General features: G+C 39.1%; 1 long non-coding RNA gene across 1 annotated transcript; it reads right to left on the bottom strand.

Annotated features, from left to right (window-relative positions):
• Nucleotides 1-14,281: 14,281 nt before the first annotated feature.
• Nucleotides 14,282-22,022, bottom strand: LOC107538889 (uncharacterized). The gene is made up of 3 exons (XR_001603352.2): nt 21,791-22,022; nt 20,594-20,836; nt 14,282-14,673 (listed from the first exon to the last, which is right to left on the bottom strand). It is a non-coding gene; the product is annotated as an uncharacterized LOC107538889 (long non-coding RNA).
• Between the last annotated feature and the right edge of the window lie 983 nt (nt 22,023-23,005).

Genomic DNA, 23,005 nt, shown 5'->3' with positions numbered 1-23,005 from the left:
CAAAATCCCATCCCACAAGACCGGGAGATAGCAAATATATCTAATATATAGATACAAACACTAAGGCCTACCAAAATGGGGAGACAAAGAAACAACCCCCAAATTAAAGAAAAGAAAACATCGCCAGAAAAAGACTTTGATGAGATGGAGTTAAGCAAGTTATCAGAAACGGAGTTGAGAGTATTGATGATGAAGATGTCCAAGGAACTTAAGAAGACACTAGATGATAAGATCTAGGACCTTAGTGAAAACATGAAAAAAGAGATACATACCATAAACAACACTCAGACAGAGATAAAAAATGCTGTATCTGATATCAAGAATGCACTGGAAGGAATTAAAAGTAGGCTCAATGAAGCAGAGGATAGAATAAGTGACTTAGAAGACAAGGTAGAAAAAAATCACACAATCAGAGCAGCAAAAAGAAAAAACACTTAAAAAGCATGAGGACAGTCTAAGGGAGCTTTGGGACATGAAGAGAAACAACATTTGCATTATAGGAGTACCAGAGGGGGAGGAAAGAGAGCAAGGGATAGAGAACTTGGTGGAGGAAATAATGATAGAAAACTTCCCTAGGCTGGCGAAGGAGAAAGCCACACAAGTTCAGGAAGCACAGAGGGTTCCAAACAAGAGGGACCCAAAGAGACCCACTCCAAGACACATCATAATTAAAATGGCAAATGTCAAGGACAAAGAGAAAATGTTAAGGGCTGCAAGAGAGAGACAAGCAGTGACCTACAAGGGAACCCCCATAAGGCTGACACTTGATTTCTCAACAGAGACTCTTCAGGCCATAAGGGAGTGGCATGAAGTTCTCCAAGTAGTGAAAAGCAAGAACATGCAACCAAGATTGCTTTATCCAGCAAGGCTATCATTTAAAATTAAGGTGAAATAAAGAGCTTCCCAGACAAAAAAAAAAAAAAAAAGGCTAAAGGAGTTCAATACCACCAAACCAGCATTGCAAGAAATGCTAAAAGGATTGCTTTAAGAAAAAGAAGGAATAGTGAGAGAAAGGTACATCAGCATAAAGGGGGAAAATGGCATTAAATAAGTTGATATCAATAGTAACCTTAAATATAAATGGAATAAATGGTCCAATCAAAAGACAGGGTAGTTGAATGGATAAGAAAACAGGACTCAAATATATGCTGTCTACAAGAGACCCACCTGAGAGCAAAAGACTCACACAGGCTAAAAGTGAAGGGATGGACTAAAATATTCCATGCAAATGGAAAGGAAAAGAAAGCTGGAGTAGCGATTCTTTTTTTTTTTTTTAAATATATCTTTATTGATTTCAGAGAGAGGAAAGGAGAGGGAGAGAGAGACAGAAACATCAATGATGAGAGAGTCATCGATCAAGCCCGCAACCGGGCATGTGCCCTGATCGGGAATCGAACCCTGATCGCCTGGATCCCAGGTCGACGCTCAACCGCTGAGCCACGCCCGGCTGGGCTGGAGTAGTGATTCTTATTTCAGACAAAACAGACTTCAAAATAAAGACCATAGCAAGAGACAAAGATGGTCACTACATATTACTAAAGGGATCAATCCAACAGGAAGAAATAACCCTTATAAACATTTACGCACCCAATATAGGAGCACCTAAAAATATAAAAAATTTCTTGGGGGACTTTAAAGGGGAGATTGACAGCAACACAATCATAGTGGGGGACTTTAACACCCCACTGTCAGCACTGGACCGATCATCAAGACAAAAAAATCAACAGAGAAACGCAGACCTTAAATGACTCACTAGACCAAATGGATTTAATTACAGAACATTTCACGCCATAACAGCAGAATATGCATTCTTCTCAAGTGCACATGGAACATTCTCAAAAATAGACCACATGTTAGGGCACAAAGCAAGTCTCTACAAATATAAGAAGATTGAACTCATATCAAGCATCTACTCGGATCACAGTGCCATGAAACTAGAAATCAACCACTATAAAAAAAACTCAAAAATATTCAAACACATAGAGGCTAAATAGCATGTTATTAAACAATAAATGGGTTACCAATGAGATCAAGAAAGAAATCAAACACTTCATGGAAAGTAAAAAAAATGAACAAACAACAACCCAAAATCTATGGGACACGGTGAAAGCAGTCCTGAGAGGAAAATTCATAGCATTACAGGCCTATCTCAAGAAATAAGAAAAAGATCTAATGAACCCTCTAACACAACAACTAAGAGAACTAGAACGAGAACAGCAAGGCAAGAAAAGCTCCGAGGAAGTAGAAGGAAGGACATAATAAAAATCAGAGCAGAGATTAATGACATAGAGACTAAAAAAACAATACAAAAAAATCAATGAAACCAAGAGCTGGTTCTTTGAAAAGGTAAATAAGCATGATGCACCATTAGCTAGACTCACTGAGAAACAAAGAGAGAGGACCCAAATAAATAAAATCAGAAATGAAAGAGGTAATATAACAACTGACCCAACAGAAATACAAAGGATTGTAAGAAAATACTATGAGCAACTATATGCCAATAAACTGGACAACATGGGGGAAATGGAAAAATTCCTAGAAGCATACAACCTTCCAAAGCTGAATCAAGAAGAGGCAGAACACCTGAATAGGCCGATAACAACTAATGAAGTTGAAGCACTAATAAAAAAACTCCCAGCAAACAAAAGTCCTGGACCAGATGGATTTACAGGCAAGTTTTACCGAACATTCAAAGAAGAATTAACACCTATTCTATTCAAACTATTCCAGAAAATTCAAGAGAAGGGAAAACTCCCAAACTCTTTTTATGAAGCCAGTATCATCCTAATCCCCAAACCAGATATGAATACTACAAAGAAAGAAAATTGCAGGCCAATATCCCTGATGAACATAGATGCTAAAATCCTCACTAAAATACTAGCAAAATGAATCCAGCAATACATTAAAAAGATCATACATCACGACCAACTGGGATTTATTGCAGGGATGCAAGGCTGGTACAACATCCACAAATCAATATATGTGATACATCACATAAACAAAGTGAAGGACAAAAATCATAGGATCATATCAATAGATGCAGAAAAAGCATTCAACAAAATCCAGCACCCATTTCTGATAAAAACTCTCAGCAAAGTGGGAATAGAGGGATCATACCTCAACATAATAAAGGCCATATATGACAGACCTACAGCCACCATCATACTCAATGAGCAAAAACTAAAACCATTTCCATTAAAAACCGGAACAAGACAGGGGTGACCACTTACACCACTCTTATTCAACATAGTACCGGAAGTCCTTGCCATAGCCATCAGACAGGAAGAAAACATAAAAGGTATCCAAATTGGAAAGGAGGAAGTAAAACTGTCATTATTTGCAGATGACATGATACTATACATAGAAAAGCCTAACGATTCCATCAAAGTGGAATAGATTTGATAAACAAATTTGGCAAGGTAGCTGGATACAAAATCAACATCCAGAAATCAATGGCATTCTTATACACCAACAATGAACTTTCCAAGAAAGAAACTAAAAAAGCAATACCATTTACCATTGCAACTAAAAAAATAGTATACATAGGAATAAACTTAACCAAGGATGGAAAAGACCTGTACTCAGAAAACTACGTGACACTGAAAAAAGAAATAGAGAAAGATTTAAACAAGTGTAAGAATATACCATGCTCATGGATTAGAAGAATTAATATCATTAAAATGCCCATAGTATCCAAAACAATTTATAAATTCAATGCAATTCCTATTAAAATACCAAAGCATATTTCATAGACCTAGAACAAACATTTCGAAAATTTATATGGAACCAAAAAAGACCCCGAATAGCTGCAGCCATTTTGAGAAAAAAGAACAGAGTGGGAGGGATCCCATTTCTGGACTTCAAACTGTATTACAAAGCCACTGTAATCAAAACGGCCTGGTATTGGTACAACAACAGGCATATAGATCAATGGAACAGAACAGACACCCCAGAAATAGACCCACGCCATTATAGTCAGTTAATATCTGACAAAGGAGGCAAGAGTATCCAATGGAGTAAAGACAGTCTCTTCAATAAGTGGTGCTGGGAAAATTGGACAGATACATGCAAAAAAATGAAACTAGACCACCAACTTTCACCATACACAAAAATAAAATGGATAAAACACTTAAATGTAAGTCATGAAACCATAAAAATCCTGGAAGAAAATATAGGCAGTAAAGTCACAGACATCCCATGTAGTGGACTTTTCACTGATACATCTCCTAGGGCAAGAGAAACAAAAGAAAAAATAAACATATGGGACTACATCAAACTAAAAAGCTTCTGCACAGCAAAAGACAACAGCCTCAAAATACAAAGGAACCCCACAGTCTGGGAAAACATATTTGCCAAGGATGTGTCTGATAAGGGGCTAATTTCCAAAGTGTACAAAGAACTCATAGCACTCAGCAAGAGGAAGACAAACAACCCAATTAAGAAATGGGCAAAAGACCTGAATAGACACTTCTCCAAAGAGAACATACAGATGGCCAAGAAACACATGAGAAAATGCTCAACTTCGCTAATCATCAGAGAGATGCAAATTAAAACCACAATGAGGTATCACTTCACACCTGTCAGAATGTCTGCCATTAACAAATCCACAAAGGACTTGTGCTGGCGAGGGTGTGGAGAAAGGGGAACCCTAGTGCACTGCTGGTGGGAATGCAGACTGGGGCAGCCACTATGGAAAAGAGTATGGAGGGTCCTCAAAAAATTAAAAATGGAGCTGCCTTTTGTCCCAGTGATTCCACTCCTAGGAATGTATCCTAAGATTCCTGAAACATTAATCAGGAAGAATATATGTACCCCTATGTTCATAGCAGCACAGTTTAATAGCTAAGATCTGGAAGCAGCCCAAGTGCCCATCAGTAGATGAGTAGATAAAAAAGCTATGGGACATTTACACCATGGAATACTACACAGCTGTAAAGAAGAAGAATCTCATACCCTTTGGGACAGTATGGATGGACCTGGAGAAAATTATGCTAAGTGAAATAAGCCAGGCAGTGAAAGACAAACATCACATGATCTCGCTTATATGTGGAATCTAAATAACTTAATATACTGATGAACAGAATAGATTCAATGACATGGAAGCATAGATGAGATTGATGAATGTCAGAGGGATGGAGGAGGGCGGTGGGTAGAGGGGGAGAGAGTAACCAAAGAATTTACATGCATATATGCACAACCCAAGGACACAGGCAATGGTGAGGAGAGGGACTGGGGAGGGGCGTGGGATGGGGTAGAATGGGTCATTGGGGAGAAAAAGGGACATCTGTAATATTTTAAACAAAAATAAAATTTAAAAATGAAAAAAAAATTATTAACAAAAGACAGGATAAATGTTTCTGTCTCTTCATTTATTAACTTTTGAATTCATAATTTAGTTACCAAGTATTCTCCAAAGAAGATCAATGGTTTGGGGGGTTTCAGGGAAATTTTTTGGCTGTATGTGCATATGTGTGTTTTGAATTGCTATAGTTTTAAACATAATGGATGTATTTCAACCCATGGTAGTTATTATTTTATTGACTCTCAAATTGTACCATCTTTGGCTACAGAAAGCTTTTCCTAGTTGGCTTCAGAGTATTTTAGACATAACCCAGAAGTTATTGATAGCATCCCTGCTCCTTGGTATAATAAATTATCCCAGGCTCATTGTTACACATTTCCTGTTTCAGATCTGAAATCAGTTCTCTCCCAAGGAGCCCTGGTTCTTTTTATGAGGAACAGTTTTGAGAGAGCACAGTCTGGGTTTTTAATTTAGTTAATGAACATGAGGAGTGTTCATTTTACTAAGTGGTCATTGTTTCCAGGTCTTTTCAGTGAGTAGAGCTATGCGATCTGTATTTTTTGTATTAAAATACATTACAACTTTAATTTGACAATTACAATATAAATTCAAGACTTCAGGGCTCTTACTTAATCTCTTTGATCTTACATTTGAATTACCTTCTTCCATACTGAACATTCTAATTTCCAACACTAATATAATTTCTCATTTTTTTATACCACAGTACACACAGTCACCACCAAAAAAAGGAAGGAGGAAGGAAGGAAGGAAGGAAGGAAGGAAGGAAGGAAGGAAGGAAGGAAGGAAGGAAGGAAGGAAGGAAGGAAGGAAGGAAGGAAGGAAGGAAGGAAGGAAGGAAGGAAGGAAGGAAGGAAGGAAGGAAGGAAGGAAGGAAGGAAGGAAGGAGAAGGCAAAGAAAGGGTAGGGAGGGAAGAAAGGGAGGGGAAATAAAGAAATGAAAGAGAAACAAAGCACCCAAAACAGTAACAATACTGTCTCCCCCCCACCAAAAAAAAAAATTAGAAAAAACTGTTTAAATTATTTTTGACAATTCTTTTTTTCTTAGGGTGTATCTATAGACAAATTACTTTTGTCACCTGAAATTAATGCTTCAGTGATTATACCACTAATTTGAGACTTGGGCTCATTTGTGTCATTGTGCTTTCAATTTTTAGAGATTGTTTAGTCTCATGATTAATTATGCTTTATGATCATGTTAAATACTTATGTTTTTAAATTCAAAACAAAATACATTCAGGGACACCTAATTTCTAATCCTGTCCCTTCCACCTTGTTTCCTCACTCATCCATAAATAAGTTTTTCCTGAGTTTTTTGTTATACACAAATTTATATTCAGATTATCTTCTTTTTAGATAATAACAGCATACCATAAGCGCTTCCCGCCCCCACCATGATTTTTTTAACTAAACCATAAATACTAGAGATCATTCCATAAAAAATTATTAAATTTTAAAAGTGTGTTATTTTGTAGCCCAGGTAAGACATTTGGCTATAAAATGGGAGCATAAGTAGGCAGCTGTTGGGAAAAGGAAGATTTAATCCAAATGTATTATTTTAGAAATGTGCAGTTTGGAGCTTTGTAGTAAACCTTCATAAAATGACTCACAGAGTTCACAACATCGTGCTGGGGAAAATTAGAGTAGGTGGCTTTGCTTCTGAGCGGCATACACAGTGTATAATTTCACCATGCAAAGTGCTTTTGCTACTACAATTTTCTTTGCTTTGCCTGTTTGAAAAGTACTGTTCTTTCCTATTTTAGCAGCACCATTTGCATGTCTATTCTTCACACTGAACTGGGATTCCATTTTTACCTTCCCTTTGTTACTTGTTTTCATTCCTGCACTTCTCTCCTTGCTCTTAGCCTTTCCTTTATCTTGCCCTCATGTTATGGGAACAGTGCCATGAATTTTCTCACCATCATGCCCGGCCTCTTTCCAATTTAATGATTTAAGCTCCCTGGATCATTGCCAACAAAGCTAGGACATTCTACACACATTTGCTAGGCAAAAACCTTCATGACTAATGGTCTCTCAAATTAAGGCATTTGAAAATTGAAGTTAGAAGTGGCTTTCATATTTTTAAACATATTGTGCTGCTAAAGAAAAAATATACAATTCCCTAAAAGTCGTGAGTTGCCATATTAATAAACCCAGCTTATCGGAGAGGTAAATTCCTACAGCCCTAATCCCGAGGTATGCACATAATGAAAGCAAGAGTTTATGCATACTCATCCATGTCTTTGAGCAACCTCTGTTCTCTTCTTCTGTGTGTTTATAAATTCAGATGTTTGGGTTGTGCCAAGTTCTTTCCTTAGAACAGAAGCAGAGACATTCAAAACCCTGTGTGATTGGGTGCTGCCAAATCACCAGATCATGGCCCATCACTTTCCCCTCCCATGCTATAACAGCAAGTTACATCGACTCCTACAGACCTTCCTGGCCCTTTGTCTTCATTCAAAGGTTGCATCAAGAATCTGGATCTGTTATTAAGAAGATGCAGTCCAGCCTGGCCGGTGTTGCTCAGTGGTTGAGAATCAACCTAGGATCCAGGAGATTGTGGTTCGATTCCCGGTCAGGGCACATGCCCGGGTTGGGGGCTTGGTCCCCAGTTGGGGGTGAACAGGAGGCAGCCAATCAATGACTCTCTCATTATTGATGTTTCTATCTCTTTCCCTCTCCCTTCTTCTCTCTGAAATCAATAAGGACATTTAAAAAAAAGAAGAAGAAGAAGATGGGGTCCATTTTGCACGTGAATCTTCCTTTCATTTTTAAACACCTTGATCATTCCCTCTTCTGTATAATTTCTATGTACCCTTGGAAATGTGACCATGTAAAGGGCAGGCACCATATTTTATATATTCCTTCCCCACCACCTGGCACCATGCCTGACGAGGACTGGTTAAGCTCAATAAATGATGGTTAATTAAATGACCAAATGAGTAAGTGGGTATGTGATGTGCTGCCCCATGTGAAAAGGGGAAACTAAACTATCACCTGCATGCATGTTTCATTGACATGTCTGTTCTTAGATTTCCTCTTTGATGTCTCTGTTTGAAAGAACGGGATTTTAATACATACCTCTGATTTCTGACTTTAAGACTAGCATACAAATAGTAGATACTACAGCCAGACAGAAACAAGATTTTTGTTTTTACTCTGAAGAGGTCTAGTGAACTTTGCCGGTCCCTGTCCTTTTAACAGACCAATCTTCAAAACCCATTTAGACAACTACCCTAAGAATCCACTTCAGCCCATCCTGAGCCTCCCTGTATTATGCCTCCATGCTGCCCAGTCTTGCTTCTGTCATGTCCCTCTAATCTTTACTTTCCATTCCCTACCTTCTGCCCCTAGTGAAAGCTGGTCTGTCCTATAGGACATAGCTACAGATCCCAAAATGGTAGGTTTCTAATCTGATTAATTTATCTGTCCCAATGAAGGAAGACTAGAGTGGTGGCTTTCTATTTGATTCTAAGAATCACCTACATAAAACAACAGATGGACAGAACTTGTTCTTATGTATTTCTATTCAGTGGGTCTGGGTTTCACAAACAATCCCACTGTCCTTTTCAAAGCACCTTCATAACTCGTGATGAGGCAAGTTTTGGAACTGCCCAATAAGAAGCACCATCACAGGATACACATTACACTCTCTAATGAAAGCCACCCAAAAAAGTACACCTCACTGTTGTTGTTCGTCTCCTGAATGACAAAGCAGTGACTTTGCAGTTCAGTGGAGAAGACAGAAGGGAAACACCTTCCTTTGTAGTTGACCAGCAGAAGTCATTCCTGTTCTAGTTGTGCCTTCAGACTCTGCAAATGCAGTGAACTCATTTTAGGTCAGCTCCCTGGCCGCAGAAGTGAAATTTCATTCCTTATTCCATTTATATCTTTGCAGATGTGATTTGTAAGCACAAGCTTATTCGGAAACTAATAAATATACAGGGTGGGGCAAAAGTAGGTTTACAGTTGTTCATATGAAAAATAATGCAATAATTAATAAATAATAATAATACAAGATAAACTCTGTGTTTTGCATATTCACAGCTGTAAACCTACATTTGCCCCACCCTGTATTGTACAAAAAGTCACATCCTTCCCCTCTAGCCCTCTACAGAAGGAGTGAATCAGAAATCAGAAATCTCACTCCCTAAAAAGGCAGTGGACTTCAACTACACTGTTTTTCTCAGTATCAGATTTCATCACACCTTTCCCCAAAAGTCACTCTTCCTTTCCTGACTCTATAGCTGCAGGGACTTTTTATATGTATATACATATATTTGGGGGGGGGGGGGGGCGCTATTTATTTTCTACTCTCTAGTCTTCTCTGGGCTTCCAGGAAAATTTAAGTTTGTCAAATATCCCAAAGGAGTTAAAGATCTAATTTTAGAGAAAACAGAAAGTGAATTCTCAAAGCAACTATAAGAGTGACAAAGGGGGAGGCACCAGTGGCCTGTTTCCTTGGTCTCACAAAACAACATCTTTATGAAAAATGAGCTCAGCTGTTCACAGCCTGGGGAGGGACCGCTATCTACCACATCACAGCTGGCAGAGAAGAACAGGATGTTATGAGTACAGTGTGAACCACAGAGCTAGAGTCAAAACCATGCTCGGTGCTTCCCAGACATGTGTTACCTTGTTTTCTTCAAACTTCAAAAGCAATCTCTCTTCTATTCTATAGAATGTAAGCAAATCCTACCTGAGAAAGAAGCAATGCAGAACTGATGAACTCCTTATTTTCATTTTATTAATGAAAAGAAAGCCCACTCTCCTTTATAACAGCATATTACTAAAGTGGTCTGTAGCTCCTCCTTGATTCTTAAAGGACCCATTTTCTTTTCAAGTCTGCTCGCTTGTAGCCAATGTGAGCCCCAGAGCATAGGATATGCATCAGATCAATTAGTTTCTCCTAGACTCTTTGACTATAAAATGAAGATGGTTAAGATTCTCCTGTTAAACATTTCCTGGTACTCAGAAAGCAAAACAAAGTAATAATGTGGGGCTAGGGAGGGAGTTGAAGGGGCACTGACAAGAAAACTGAAGGTGAAGAGAGTTTAACCCCTAAAGTTGGCCATGCTCAGTAAATACTCATTTGTTATACTCAGCGCATCCCTTTATATGTTGCAACTAAAATGATTGCTCAGAATCAATAACCCACCAGCAGTCAGGTCCAACTTTCAAGTATCACTGCTCCGTTGACAGTATTCTGATAACAACATAGGGTTTTAGACATATCAGGGTTGAATCTGGATCTATTACTAATTGCTGATGAATCTTATGTAAGCTACTTAATCTTTCCAAGCCTCAAGTTTTTTCTCTTAATATGAAGTGTGAGAATTAAATGAGAGAATGCACATAAATAACATACTCAAGGTCTGTTATTTGAGAAGCACTCAATGATGTTATTATTATTAAACCAATATATTAATCAGGATCCACTTGGTTGTAAGTGAAACAAACCCAACACAAACTGGGTTAAAGAAGAAAGGAAAATTACTGCCACACATAATTGAATACTCCAATGGCAAGATTAGTTCAGGCACATATGGATCTGGGTGTTCAAATGAAGCCCCAAGATTTGATTCCCAACTTGAAGTCCCCAAGATTTGATTCCCAACTTGAAGTCCTTCCCACTTCTGTCCATCTTGTGGCTTTGCTATGCTGTTCGCCTTCGTTCTTCTGCAGGTTCATTCCGTAGTAATTCCAGCTTACATGCTCCCAGAGGAGAAACCTTGACTAAAGGCATGTCTGTCAAGAGCTCCCTCTTTGTATTTCATTGATAGGGGCCACATGCCCCTCCCTGAGCCATTGCTGTGGCCTGAGAGAGCATGCTCTCACTGTCCTGTTCTGGAGCTGGAGGGTGATGCCTGCCTCATTGAGGCCACAGCAAATGAGAGTGGGGGAAAGGAGTGCCCCAAGTGAAGCTGAGGGTGCCCTGCTACCCAGGAAAGGGGACATGGGTGATGAGTACATAACTCTGCAGGCCCCAAATGAAGTTCTCTTCTCTGAAAGACACTTGCCCATGAATAGAAAATATGCAAACCGCACCTTCAAAATGAGTGAGCAAGGACTGCAAAGGCAGAACGTGTTCTCCCACATGCCTCCGAAGGTAAAATGAAGAGGAACATCAGGCCCATAAAGGTACCTAATCTCAAGACGTTGAGTTGCCATAGGTACCCAGAGGCGATTCCAGGAGTGGAAATATCGTTGATGTCAAACTAAAGGTCACATAAAGACAGGCTTTTCTAGGTTGCTATGCATGGCCCTGACATTTTCTAATTAGTTCTGTTCATTTGAATCATTTAAATATGTTTTATCTGTATATTTCATGCAGAAAAGAAGTTCATCAATCTGGTACCTTTTTTTTTTTTTTATAAGGTAGGCTTTTTTTTTTTTTTAAATATATCTTTATTGATTTCAGAGAGCGGAAAGGAGAGGGAGAGAGAAACATCAATGATGAGAGAGTCATAGATCAAGCCCGCAACCCAGGCATGTGCTCTGACCGGGAATCGAACCCCGATCCCCTGGATCCTAGGTCGACGCTCAACCGCTGAGCCACGCCCGGCTGGGCAATCTGGCACCTTTTTATTTGGCCCTAATTAAATTTCACTTAGAATTATTGTCCATTCATCCTACTATTTTGTCATGTAGGGAATAAAGAAGAGTGCTAAAAATGTCCCCCAGTTTCTAACATACTTTCCAAAACTGATTACAGCTTTTATTTTAATTTAAACAAACTTGTGTGGTATGTTTCCTTTTCTAAAAGCAATTTGTGTATAGTTGCAGAAAAGTTAGCAGATGCAAATAAGCATGCAAAGACTGTAATATCATCCCCAGAGAAGCTGTTGTTAGCGTCTTCATGATCTGCTTTTCAAAGCCTTTTTTTTTTACATATGATGGGATTCAGGACACACCATCCCAAAATCTGGCACCTTGTATACTGAATATTTTAAGCTGAAGAGATTTGAGAAAACAGCAAAAGCAGAAAGGTCATTCTGACCTTCCCCCAATCTCCCTTCTCCCCTAAAACAGATAAAAAAAAAAAAAAAAAAGCCTCTCTATACCCAGAGGAAAGAAGCATCCTTATCTTCCAAAGACAAAGGAAGGCAAAGGGAAGCCAAGAAGAATCCTAACAAGCAGGCCGAGCTTAGGTTCCCCCAGTTTATAACAATGACCTCATTGTCCTTCACCTTTATATTTCTCCACCACCTCGCTCTAGTCACCAAACCTAGCATACAATACTCAAGTCTAATTGTTTCTTTGGGCCTTCATTTTCCTAGGAAGGCTCTTATGTCATGTAAAACTTACATTAAACAAATGTGAATGCTTTTCTCATGTTAATCTTTGTCTTTGTGAGTTTAAATTTCAGACCCAATCAGGGGCCCTAAGATTATTTCTACTAAATTCTTCATATTATGCTCTTTTTATTATTTAGTTATTTAGTTATTTAGGTAGGTAGGTAGGTAGGTAGGTAGGAGGGTGTAATCTCAATTATATATACATATATATATATACACACAATATTATTTTGTATTAGTTTCAGGAGTACAGCATATGGTTAGACAATCATATACTTTATACAGGGTCCCCCCCCCAAATTTCCAGTACCCACCTGGCACCATACATAGTTATTACAGTGATATTGACTATATTTCCTATGCTGTACTTCACATCTCCATGACTATTCTGTAACTGTTAATCTGTACTTCTCAATCCCTTCACCTTTTTTTCTCCCAGTCCCTTTAATATTGTGTTCTTAACCTTTGAGTGACAGACAAGTTTACATTAACATCTTTTGATATTACTGTATATGAAAATGTTGAGCATATAAGCATTTTCCTGGGAAAATAGTTGATAGCTTTCATCAAGCTCTCCAAGGGTATCTACAATCTAAAATCAAAAACCCACTGTTTTACCACCTCATTGTAAATGGCAGAAGTAGCTATATCTGGTAAAGAGACATACGGATAGACATTAGGACTTATTTAACCAAATCTTCTTGTTGGACATTTAAGTCTATTTCAGGTTTTGGTTGTTATAAACAATATACAGTAAATGTAACTGTCGCTTTAAAGTTTAACCTCATAACCATTTCCCCTTCACACTGGCAGCTGGGAAATTGCTGGGAAATGTTTAAGTGTAGAGCAACACAGATGATGAATTGTCACAGCTCTTAGTAGGTGACTTTTTACCCTTAGAAACCTCATTGTTCAGGCACCGGCAACTCAGTGCCCTAGATCTGTACTGTGAAGAAGCTCATCTTCCTGCAAGAATCAGCTTTGTGGGGGAAAGAGCTACATTTCCTGCCTTTGTCTGGATTTGTTACTGCCGTGAAGCCCTGCCCATCACCCCAGGCAGAGTTGCAGCACCTCTTTTTACATTTTGCAGGGACACTGGGGCAAGCCCAGGCAAAGCCCAACAGCACACTGCACACTGATGGCAGACTGAGCATCCGATGATTCCCTTTGGGGAAACTGATGATTCCAAGAGTTGGGGCACTGGCAATGGGAAATTCGCACAGATGAAATATAGGGCTCATCAGAGTAATTTCAAGGTGGGGAGGAGGGAGGAGAAGACTAGGTGAGCAGGAAGGTGATGGGAATTAAGGATTTCCAGTGAGTTTGGTTCACATGTATGAAAAGGTCTCCCCAAAGCAACAGAAAAAAACTGCCATGATGTCATTGGTGATTTATAATCTGAAGCTGAGCACATAAGAATTTACCTGTTTTAAATTGTGGGTGAGTTTAATTTGAACCCTCAAATGATGTTCCTACGATTTCAGTTTATCTCATGGAGCACCTATAACACCCACAAGCAAGCCCATATCAGAGTAAATTAACTTGCCGTGAAGTTTGCAATCTAAAGATTACAATCTCTAGCAAAGTTCTTTTGCAAAACCTCTCAAGTAACATGCCTTCACTATCCTTCCTAATAGAACTTTTCTTAGAAGCCTAGTGTGTGTTATCATGCTTTTGCAGATGGAGAAACAAAAACACAACAAGATTAAACAGCCTATCTAAGATGACCTAGCAAGTCCTACACCAAACACATGACTCCTGATGACTTGTGACACACAAATGCTTCCATTGACAACTCAACCTCACCCGTGTCTCTGTGCAGAAAAACAAGGGAAATCACTTACTGGTCCAAAGGACCTCACAATGTTATGAAGGTGGCAGATCCGATCAGACCCTCATTAACTAGATCCAAATCAGGCCTGACAGGGGCTTCATTAGATCTAAAAGTCCTGCTTGTTTTAGCTCTGAGCCCTCTGACTTGTTCCCATCACAGTGAATTGGCTGTCCTGGAATCAGGGAGGGCTCCCAGCAAAGTGCTTGCAGATGATGGCCATCCTGTGTGAAAGAAAATACAGTTCTATTAGGGGGGGAAATGGTAGTGCAGCGATGGCAGAACCTGACCAAAGAAATAGCTTCTAGTTGCCTAGAAATGGGCAGAAGGAAAACCCAGTTATTTAAACAAATTTACAACAAAAAAATTGTAAAAATATTATCCCAAACTCATCATGGAAACTAATGTAAACTTCTCTTTCAAAGCTGAATTTCATGTCAGCTATATTCCATTTTATGTATTTTATGTTTCAGGTCAGAAAAATGGCCTTTCTGCAACTGAAAGAGTTCCTCTACCCCCAGATAAGCCATTTTCTTTCTTTTTCCACAATAGAATCAAACTCTGTCACTTCAAACATGGTGCCAGGGAGACCAGCCCTTCAGATAAGTAGAGTCAGTCCCCTTTGAGTTAATGTGACTAGAGAGGAGCCAAAAAGCCTGCCTGCCAAGGTGCCTAAGGCTTCCACCACTCAAGTCACTCCAATGAATGGGGCATTGCATTTCCAAAATGCTCCTGTCACAAGCACTAATGTAGGCCTAGCACAGTGCACAGGCCATCACAGCCACTCAATGTTTATTGAACGAATAAAAGAATGATTGTTGCCTGGGAAGGATAATAGGCTGTGATTATATTGGTTAGATTCTATGCCAAAAATGTGCAAGTATCTGGGACATATTAACTCATTTGCTCCCACTGTATACGGTTGTGAAGTAGGTTCTCAGATTGGCTATCTACTCATGAGCCCAAGCTAATTCTAAAAGCAATGGAATATTGGAAAGGAAAGTGTGTATCCGAGGCACTGGAAAGCCCCTGAGGTTTGGTGGAGGGAGAAGAAAGCCAACGGGTAAGTTCAGTGCCCGTGCAACCAGTGCAGCAAGGAGGCCCTCACCATTCTCCCTGGCACCTGACCAAAGGGTCTCTCCATCTAGAGGCACTACTGATTAGTGGTTTTCCCACAAGTTCAGGAGTTCAAATCCCTGCTCTCCTGCTTCCTAGATTTAGAACAAAGTATTTAACTTTTGTTGCTCTGAAATGACCATAATGACTCTCTCCTTGGGCTGTTGTGATGCTTAAATAAAATAATACACATACAGCCTAGGAAGAGTGCTAGGCGTAGGAAATACTCAAGTAATGTTATTATTATTATCATATTATTATCACATTTTTTAATCCTCACCTGAAGGTATTTTTTCCATTGCTTTTCAGAGAGAATGGAAGGAAGAGGAGAGAGAGACAGAAACATCGATGTGAGAGAGACACATTGACTGGTTGCCTCCTTCCAGGGATTGAACCTGCAACCAAGGTATGTGCCCTTGGCTGAAATCCACCCTGGGACCCTTCAGTCCCCAGGCCGACACTCTAGCCACTGAGCCAAACCAGCTAGGGCTCATTAATATTTTTAACATCTAGTATCAGTATAGCAAGATTTGTGGGTGGAAAATTTATTTCTTACCATTACAATTTCTACAAATATATGATAGATTAATTGGCTAACTGCCCCAGCAGCTGTTGCCTCCTATTAGTATGTATATGTCTGTAGGAAAGAGATTGAGATGTACATTTCACATATATACTTCTGCCAGGGGCAAAGTACTGGACCTCTCCCTGCCTCCATTGCTCAACAGAAAAAAATGGATAATAATAGTATATGTCTCATTGTGTTTCTGAGGAAAGGAATTGGATGAGTTAATTCCCAGATAGAGTCTAGAACAATGTCAAGCAGATAAAAAGTGTGATTATTATTATTTTGTGTGTGTATGTATATATGTGTGTGTTCCTCTTATTTTCCTAGAGATGAGTACAATACTAAAACCAATTTCAATTTTAAAAAATCAACTGCATGGATATTTACCATATTTAAATTTTTTTAACAGTATGGATTACTATATTGCTATAGAGACTCTGTATCCTTAGTTTTCATTTCCCCTGAACTGGTCTGAGTAATAAATCCATGCCCAAATCGTGGCTCTACAGTCAAACTGCTGTTTAATGCTGCAGCAGTGATTAAGGTCACCTAAAAAGATTATTAAAAGCATTATGCTAGGGTTTGTCATAGAGACGATCACTGAATTAGCAGTCCTTACTTCCTGCACAGCCCTGGGCATCGGTCTAGAATTTCAGAACTCTGAGTTCAACCGTATCACCCTCAGTGGCCCTTGGGGGAGAGACTAACATAGACTTTATTTCAAAATCATTAGAAGGGCTCTTTCCAACTCTGCCAAAACACATAGGTGGGAATGGAACAATAATCAGAGGAAATGAGTTTGAGGGGTTTTTCCTCTGAATTTTAAAGTCAAAGAGTTTCCTGAGTAAGCAATATTATCGTTATTATTATATATATTTTTAAACCTACCTCATCTAGTACAGTTAGCTTTGGAAACCCAAAATGAGTATAGCATACTTTTGTGAAGTAAGTGTATACACATACGTCCATAAGATATTAGGGGGATGGGTGACCTATTTCTAACCCTACAACTTCCATAAATAGACGCTAGATAAGCAACTGCTCCAGCAGCTCCTGCCTGTGCTTAGATATGTGCGTGTCTGTATGAAAGAGACAGACACGTGCATTTCACATTTCTACTCCCCAGTACAGTTCCCAGCTTAGGGAAATGGCCGTGCTGTGTAATAGCAGCAGCAGAGAGAAGTCTGGTCATTGATATGCAAATGACAATAGCAGGCATTCTGCTGTGTTTAAGGAATCCCATGACTGGTTTGACCACAAGCAGGTTATTAAAGTGAAACAAGGCTATTTTGTCCTTTATGAAAAGCACTGTCCTATCCCAGTGAGTGGCACGTTCAGGGCTATTTACATTTCAACAGACAACCAACAATAAATCAATATAAATACTCCTTCAAATCCATTGTCTTTGTTCGAGAACAATAGCTGTTCAAAATCACGGAGTTAAACAAGAATCTGAATCAAGCAGAAATCATTAAAAATCCAGCATTTGGTCAATCCTATGTATGTTAAATCATTCGTAAGTAAAGCCCTCGAGGAGTTAAGGGAAATCTCATTTTGCACCCCTAGAAGTTGAGGTTCAATTCTAAATAAGAACACTAATAGCCAAGTCGCTATATGTACCAAATAATATGTTTGTGAAGTGTTTACTATGTGATGGAAAACACTGTGTGCAAGTGCTTATTATTGAGATGGAAACATTGCATGCATTATATCATTTAATTTTCACAGAGACCCTCTGAGGCAGATACCATCATAATCCTCATTTTAAAGATAAACTGAGGCTTAAAGAGGTTCAGTAACTTCCCCAAAACCAGAAACCCAGTGTATGAGAGACCCAGCTTTCTAACCCAGGATTCCTATGTGTATTGGAATGGGCTCTTAGATATTATGCATTCCATGCTCTCTACAGAAATTCAGTGGTGGAAATTGAATTACATCCAGTAAAATATCTTGGGAACTCAGAATATTTTGACCAGGTTTGACCAAAGATAAAAAAGACTAGTTCGATCAATGTAAATACTATTAACTTTTATTTTAAAATCATTGTGAATTATCAAGATATCCATAATAAATTCTACCATTCATTCACTTTTCATCTAAGAAATATTTATTGAGCAGTTAAAAAGTGTGAGATACATGCCAGAACCTGGAGCTAGAGCAGTGAACCAGACAGACATAGCCCTGATTTCATTTAATTTACAGTCCTCTGAGAAGAGGGACATTAAAAAATCATATTTTGTTATAATTGTGACAAGTATGCAGGAGGAAAATAGATGAAATGCAAGGAAAACAGATTAAAGGAAGGCCCAACCTAGTATGGGAAAAACCTCTTTGAGGAAGTAACATTTAAGAGGCTTGGAGACTAGGTAAGAGTTAGCCAGATATAAAAAGGTCAGTGTGGGGAAGGAGTGTATTCGGAGGCTTTAAGTTGTCTACAGGTCAAATAAAATCCAACGCAAATTTGCTTAAGAGCCCGGGCTGGCATGGCTCAGCAGTTGCGCGTCGACCTAGGATCCAGGCGATCGGGGTTCGATTCCCGGTCAGGGCACATGCCCGGGTTGCTGGCTCGATCAATGACTCTCTTATCATTGATGTTTCTCTCTCTCTCCCTCTCCTTTCCTCTCTCTGAAATCATTAAATGTATATTAAAAAAAAAAAAAGTTTGCTTAAGAAACCAAGTATTTATTGGGACAGCTTCAAGCACAGTTTGATCAAGGCTCTGGCTTTGTTTCTTTAAGAGTCTAACTGTTCTGCCAAATTTTATATGCTGGTTTCAGTCTCTTGCTTTCTATCATGATAATGTGTACCAATAACAACCAAGTTTTTGTTCACCTTTACAGAGAGAGAGAGTCCTCTCTTCATGCTGGTTGGACTACTGCAAACCAATCCTTCTAACAAGTGAATGCCTCTTGGTTGACTTAAGTCTTGGTTTCCTGAACCAATTATTTTGGTAAAAAAGAATGGGATTTGTGTACCCTTGGTCCCTAGAGTGAGTCTGTTCCATCCAAATTATATGGATGCTAAGCATAGATGAGCTATATGTGGAGAAGGCAACCACAATTTCCAGTCCAGGCAGGAAACTATTTTGATCAAAAATTGAAACATATTCAAAGAGACTTAGGTGATTAGCTTAGATGTTACAGGATCTGATGTCAGTCCCATTTGAAAAACAAAAAATGAAGAGGCATAACATAGGTTGCAGTCAGGGACAGAACAGATCATGCAGGGGCTTGAAATCCATGTTAAAATTTTCAGACATTTTGCTAAGGTTATTGGAGAGTTTGTGTTGCGTGCCGTGATCAAATGTATGTATTAAAAAACATTAGTATGTAGAAGAAGAAAATTTCATCATATATATATATATATATATATATATATATATATATATATATATATATATGACTGTGGTAGATTTACACAATGGAATACTATGTGGCTATAAAAAAGAAGGAAATCTTACCCTTTGAGACAGCATGGATGGACCTGGAGATATTATGCTAAGCGAAACGAGCCAGTCAGAGAAAGATAAATAGCATATGATCTTGCTAATATGTGAAATCTAATGAACAAAATGAACTGACAAACAAATAGTACCAGAGGCATGGATACATGGAACAGACTGATAGAGGTCAGAAGGAAGGGGGAGGGGGGGTGGGGGGAGAGATTAACCAAATAGCATATATGCATATATACATAACAAATGGACAGAGACAATAGTGCGGTGAAGGCCTGAGGTGAGGTCAGGGCTAGGTGGAGGGGGGCAAAAGGTGAGGGGAGTGGGGGTCCATCTGTAATACTGCCAACAATAAATATATATATTTATGTACATATTTTATACATATATGTATATATATAGACTATCTCTGCAAAATATATAATAAACTGGTAAGTGTAGTTGCCTATAGGAAGAGGTCCTTGGGGACTAGAGGGCTGACTAAGCAGAGACATTTCATTGCATGCCCTTTTGAACTTGCCTCTTTTTTTTTAAGCTATGTTTATACATTGTTTTTAAACTTAAAAATAACCTGAGGATATTTTTTCCATTGCTAAAGATTAGTAAATTAATTGATTAAGTGAATACTCTGTCCACTGTATGTAGAGAAAAATTGAAAAGTGCAAGGAGACAAGTCCACGGGGCTACTGCGACTGGCCAGGCAGGAGATGTCGATCACCTGGCCTCTAAAGGCACAGAAACAGGACTTGAGCCCAGTCCCCTAAGATTGAGACTCCTGGCCCTTCTCCACCACCATAGCTAGGCCTTGTATTCCTATGGGTGGCACACGGATACAGGGCAGAATGAAATGGCTGCAGAGCCAGTCATATCTGAGCATGTGACACACTATGGGGAGGAGGTATGAGAAAAAGCCAGAACCCAAGGAATAGTTATGAAAGGATGATGGGGTCTCGGGGAAAGGGAACAAGTTTTTATTTGTGCAGAGGTGCAAACTTAATTGATTTACCTGAGCTACTGAAATTCCCAGCTGTAAAATTATGCAGATGTAACACCTCTGAAAATGAGACTCAGCATCTGAGTTGAACTCTTGAGATCCCAGTTTGTGGAATGGGAGCTTTGAAACCTCTCTGGCAGGCGGTCCACACGCAGCAAGAACACGGGAAGCTGCAGCCTGCTCTCACCCTGCAGGCTGACTTCACGTCTATGCTGGGTGAAGTTGAACTGCACGGTATGCAAAGCGTTCACACGGCTGGCACAAGAAAATAAAAAAATGATTACTAAAAGAAAGAATGAATGTTAGCAATTGTAGCAATTATATACAGTTAACAAGAAATAAAATGAATTTGGGGAGAACACAAGCATTCAGTCCATTGCAACAGGGAACTATGTATACATATCAAGCTTCTGTCTCACTGTGTTCAGTCTTCCCCATCTCACAACTTACCTCCTCCATAAAATCCTGCTCTTATTCCTCAAATTGGATGCAAGAATGCCTTTTGAACCTCTTGTCATTTCTTGATACTTCCCTTATTTCATTTATGGGTACCCTACAGCTTAGTGCTAACAAGCAAGCCATCTGGATATTGGCTCTAAGCTCTTGGTCTACCATTTCCTAACTTTACTAGTTATGTGATCTTGGGCAATTTACTTAACCTTTCTGTGAATCCATTTCTTCATTTGCAAAATGAGGATAGTCATGTCATGTACTTCATAGTGTTGTGAGTCATAAATGGGTTTTTATATACATTTACATCTAATGTATATATTCATGTGTGCATATATTTTAATATGTATATACAAATATATATTTATGGGTATATGTATATTTATATGTATGTGTGTATATATTTATATATGTGTGCATATATCAGTTTTGGGCACATTGTAAGCTCTGTATAGGAATTGGTTATTATTACTATACAATTGTGCATAATAATTATTGATCTATTTGTCATACCTCTTATTTAGATTATATGCACTTTAAATTACCTGTCTGACTTAGGTTCTTCTTGTAGCATAGTATATTAGTCATCTATTGCTGTGTAACAAACTAACTCAAAACTTAGTTTAATAACAAACATGTATAATCTCGCAGTTTCTGTGGAGTAGAAATGTGGGCCTGACTCAGGATCTCTTGAGATGGTGCCGGTGAGAAGCAACAAGGGCTGCTGTCATCTTAAGGCTTGACTGGGGAAGGACCTACCTCCAAGCTCATTCATGTGACTATTGGCAGCCTCAGGTCTACTGGGTATTGTCTGGAGACCTCACTTCTCTGCCATGGGGGCTTCTTCATCAGGCAGCTCACAGCATGGCAGCCAGGTTCCCCAGAGCAAAGGCACTGAAAGAGAGGGAAAAAAAGAGAGAGAGAGAACAAAACAGAAGTCACAGTGTTTTGATAGCCTAATCTCAAGAGTGACAACTCATCACATGTGCTAGATTCTACTTATTGGAAGTGAGTTACTATGTCCAGCTTCCCCTCAAGGGAAAGGGACTGCTCAGGGCCATGAAGACTGGGAGGTGCGTGCCATCATTGGAGCCCACCTTGGAGGCTGCCTTGCACACATAGTAAGAAACTGGAAAATGTACATTAGTTAAATGTGTTATACTTATCACTAACCCTTGTAATTCTGAAATCCATGTATTGAGTGGACTGAACAAGAGACCTGCACAGGTAAATTAGGTCAAAGAGAAACACTCATTCACTTATTTATTTATTTAATAAACCCTGGCTGACCCCTAGTTTTATGTCAGACACTGTGTGAATACTAAGATTTTTAAAGAATGAATTTTAAAGCTGGATAGAATCTGGCCCAACTTTCTCATTTAACAAAGGAGGCATCTGAGGCCCACAGCAGACAGCCTAGTCATCCCAAGTCCCACAGCAGCACTACTAATGCCAGGACACAATCTCTCGATTTAAGGCTCTCTCCTCTGATGGAAATATGGGGTCCCAGCCACCTCGTCCAGTGCAAACAATCTCCCCACTTCTAGTTCCATCAATTAAATCTTAAAGAACTAAATCAGTGGGACATCCATTCTCTTTCAACGCTTGTGGCTTTATTAAATTCAGTCATTTATTTATTTAAATAAAGACAAACTATAATCCTTGAAGTTCCTACATTCCCAACATATTTGCACTACTCCATTTTCCCCTGTCCCCTGCTGCTTAAACAGGTCACCTGACAGAAATAACAAGTCAGACATCACCTGAGTCAGACAACCTCAGAGACAGGAACAAGTGCCATTCTGCTGGAGACAGGAACACACCTTTCCCCAATATCATCCAAGGCCAATGTTTCTTTGTTACTTTTTTTGTTTCCCTTCAATCAGAAAGCAATGCTTACATGTGTCGGATTCAACAACACCACTTTCCCCTCCTGGGAAAATAAAATAACCCCTGCCTGCCCTAGTCTCTCCT

The sequence above is a fragment of the Miniopterus natalensis genome, chromosome 2, assembly GCF_054644295.1.
Source record: "Miniopterus natalensis isolate mMinNat1 chromosome 2, mMinNat1.hap1, whole genome shotgun sequence".
Lineage (NCBI taxonomy): Eukaryota > Metazoa > Chordata > Mammalia > Chiroptera > Miniopteridae > Miniopterus > Miniopterus natalensis.
The sequence above is the reverse complement of the archived record's forward strand: the minus strand, read 5'-3'. Positions and strand labels throughout refer to the sequence as shown.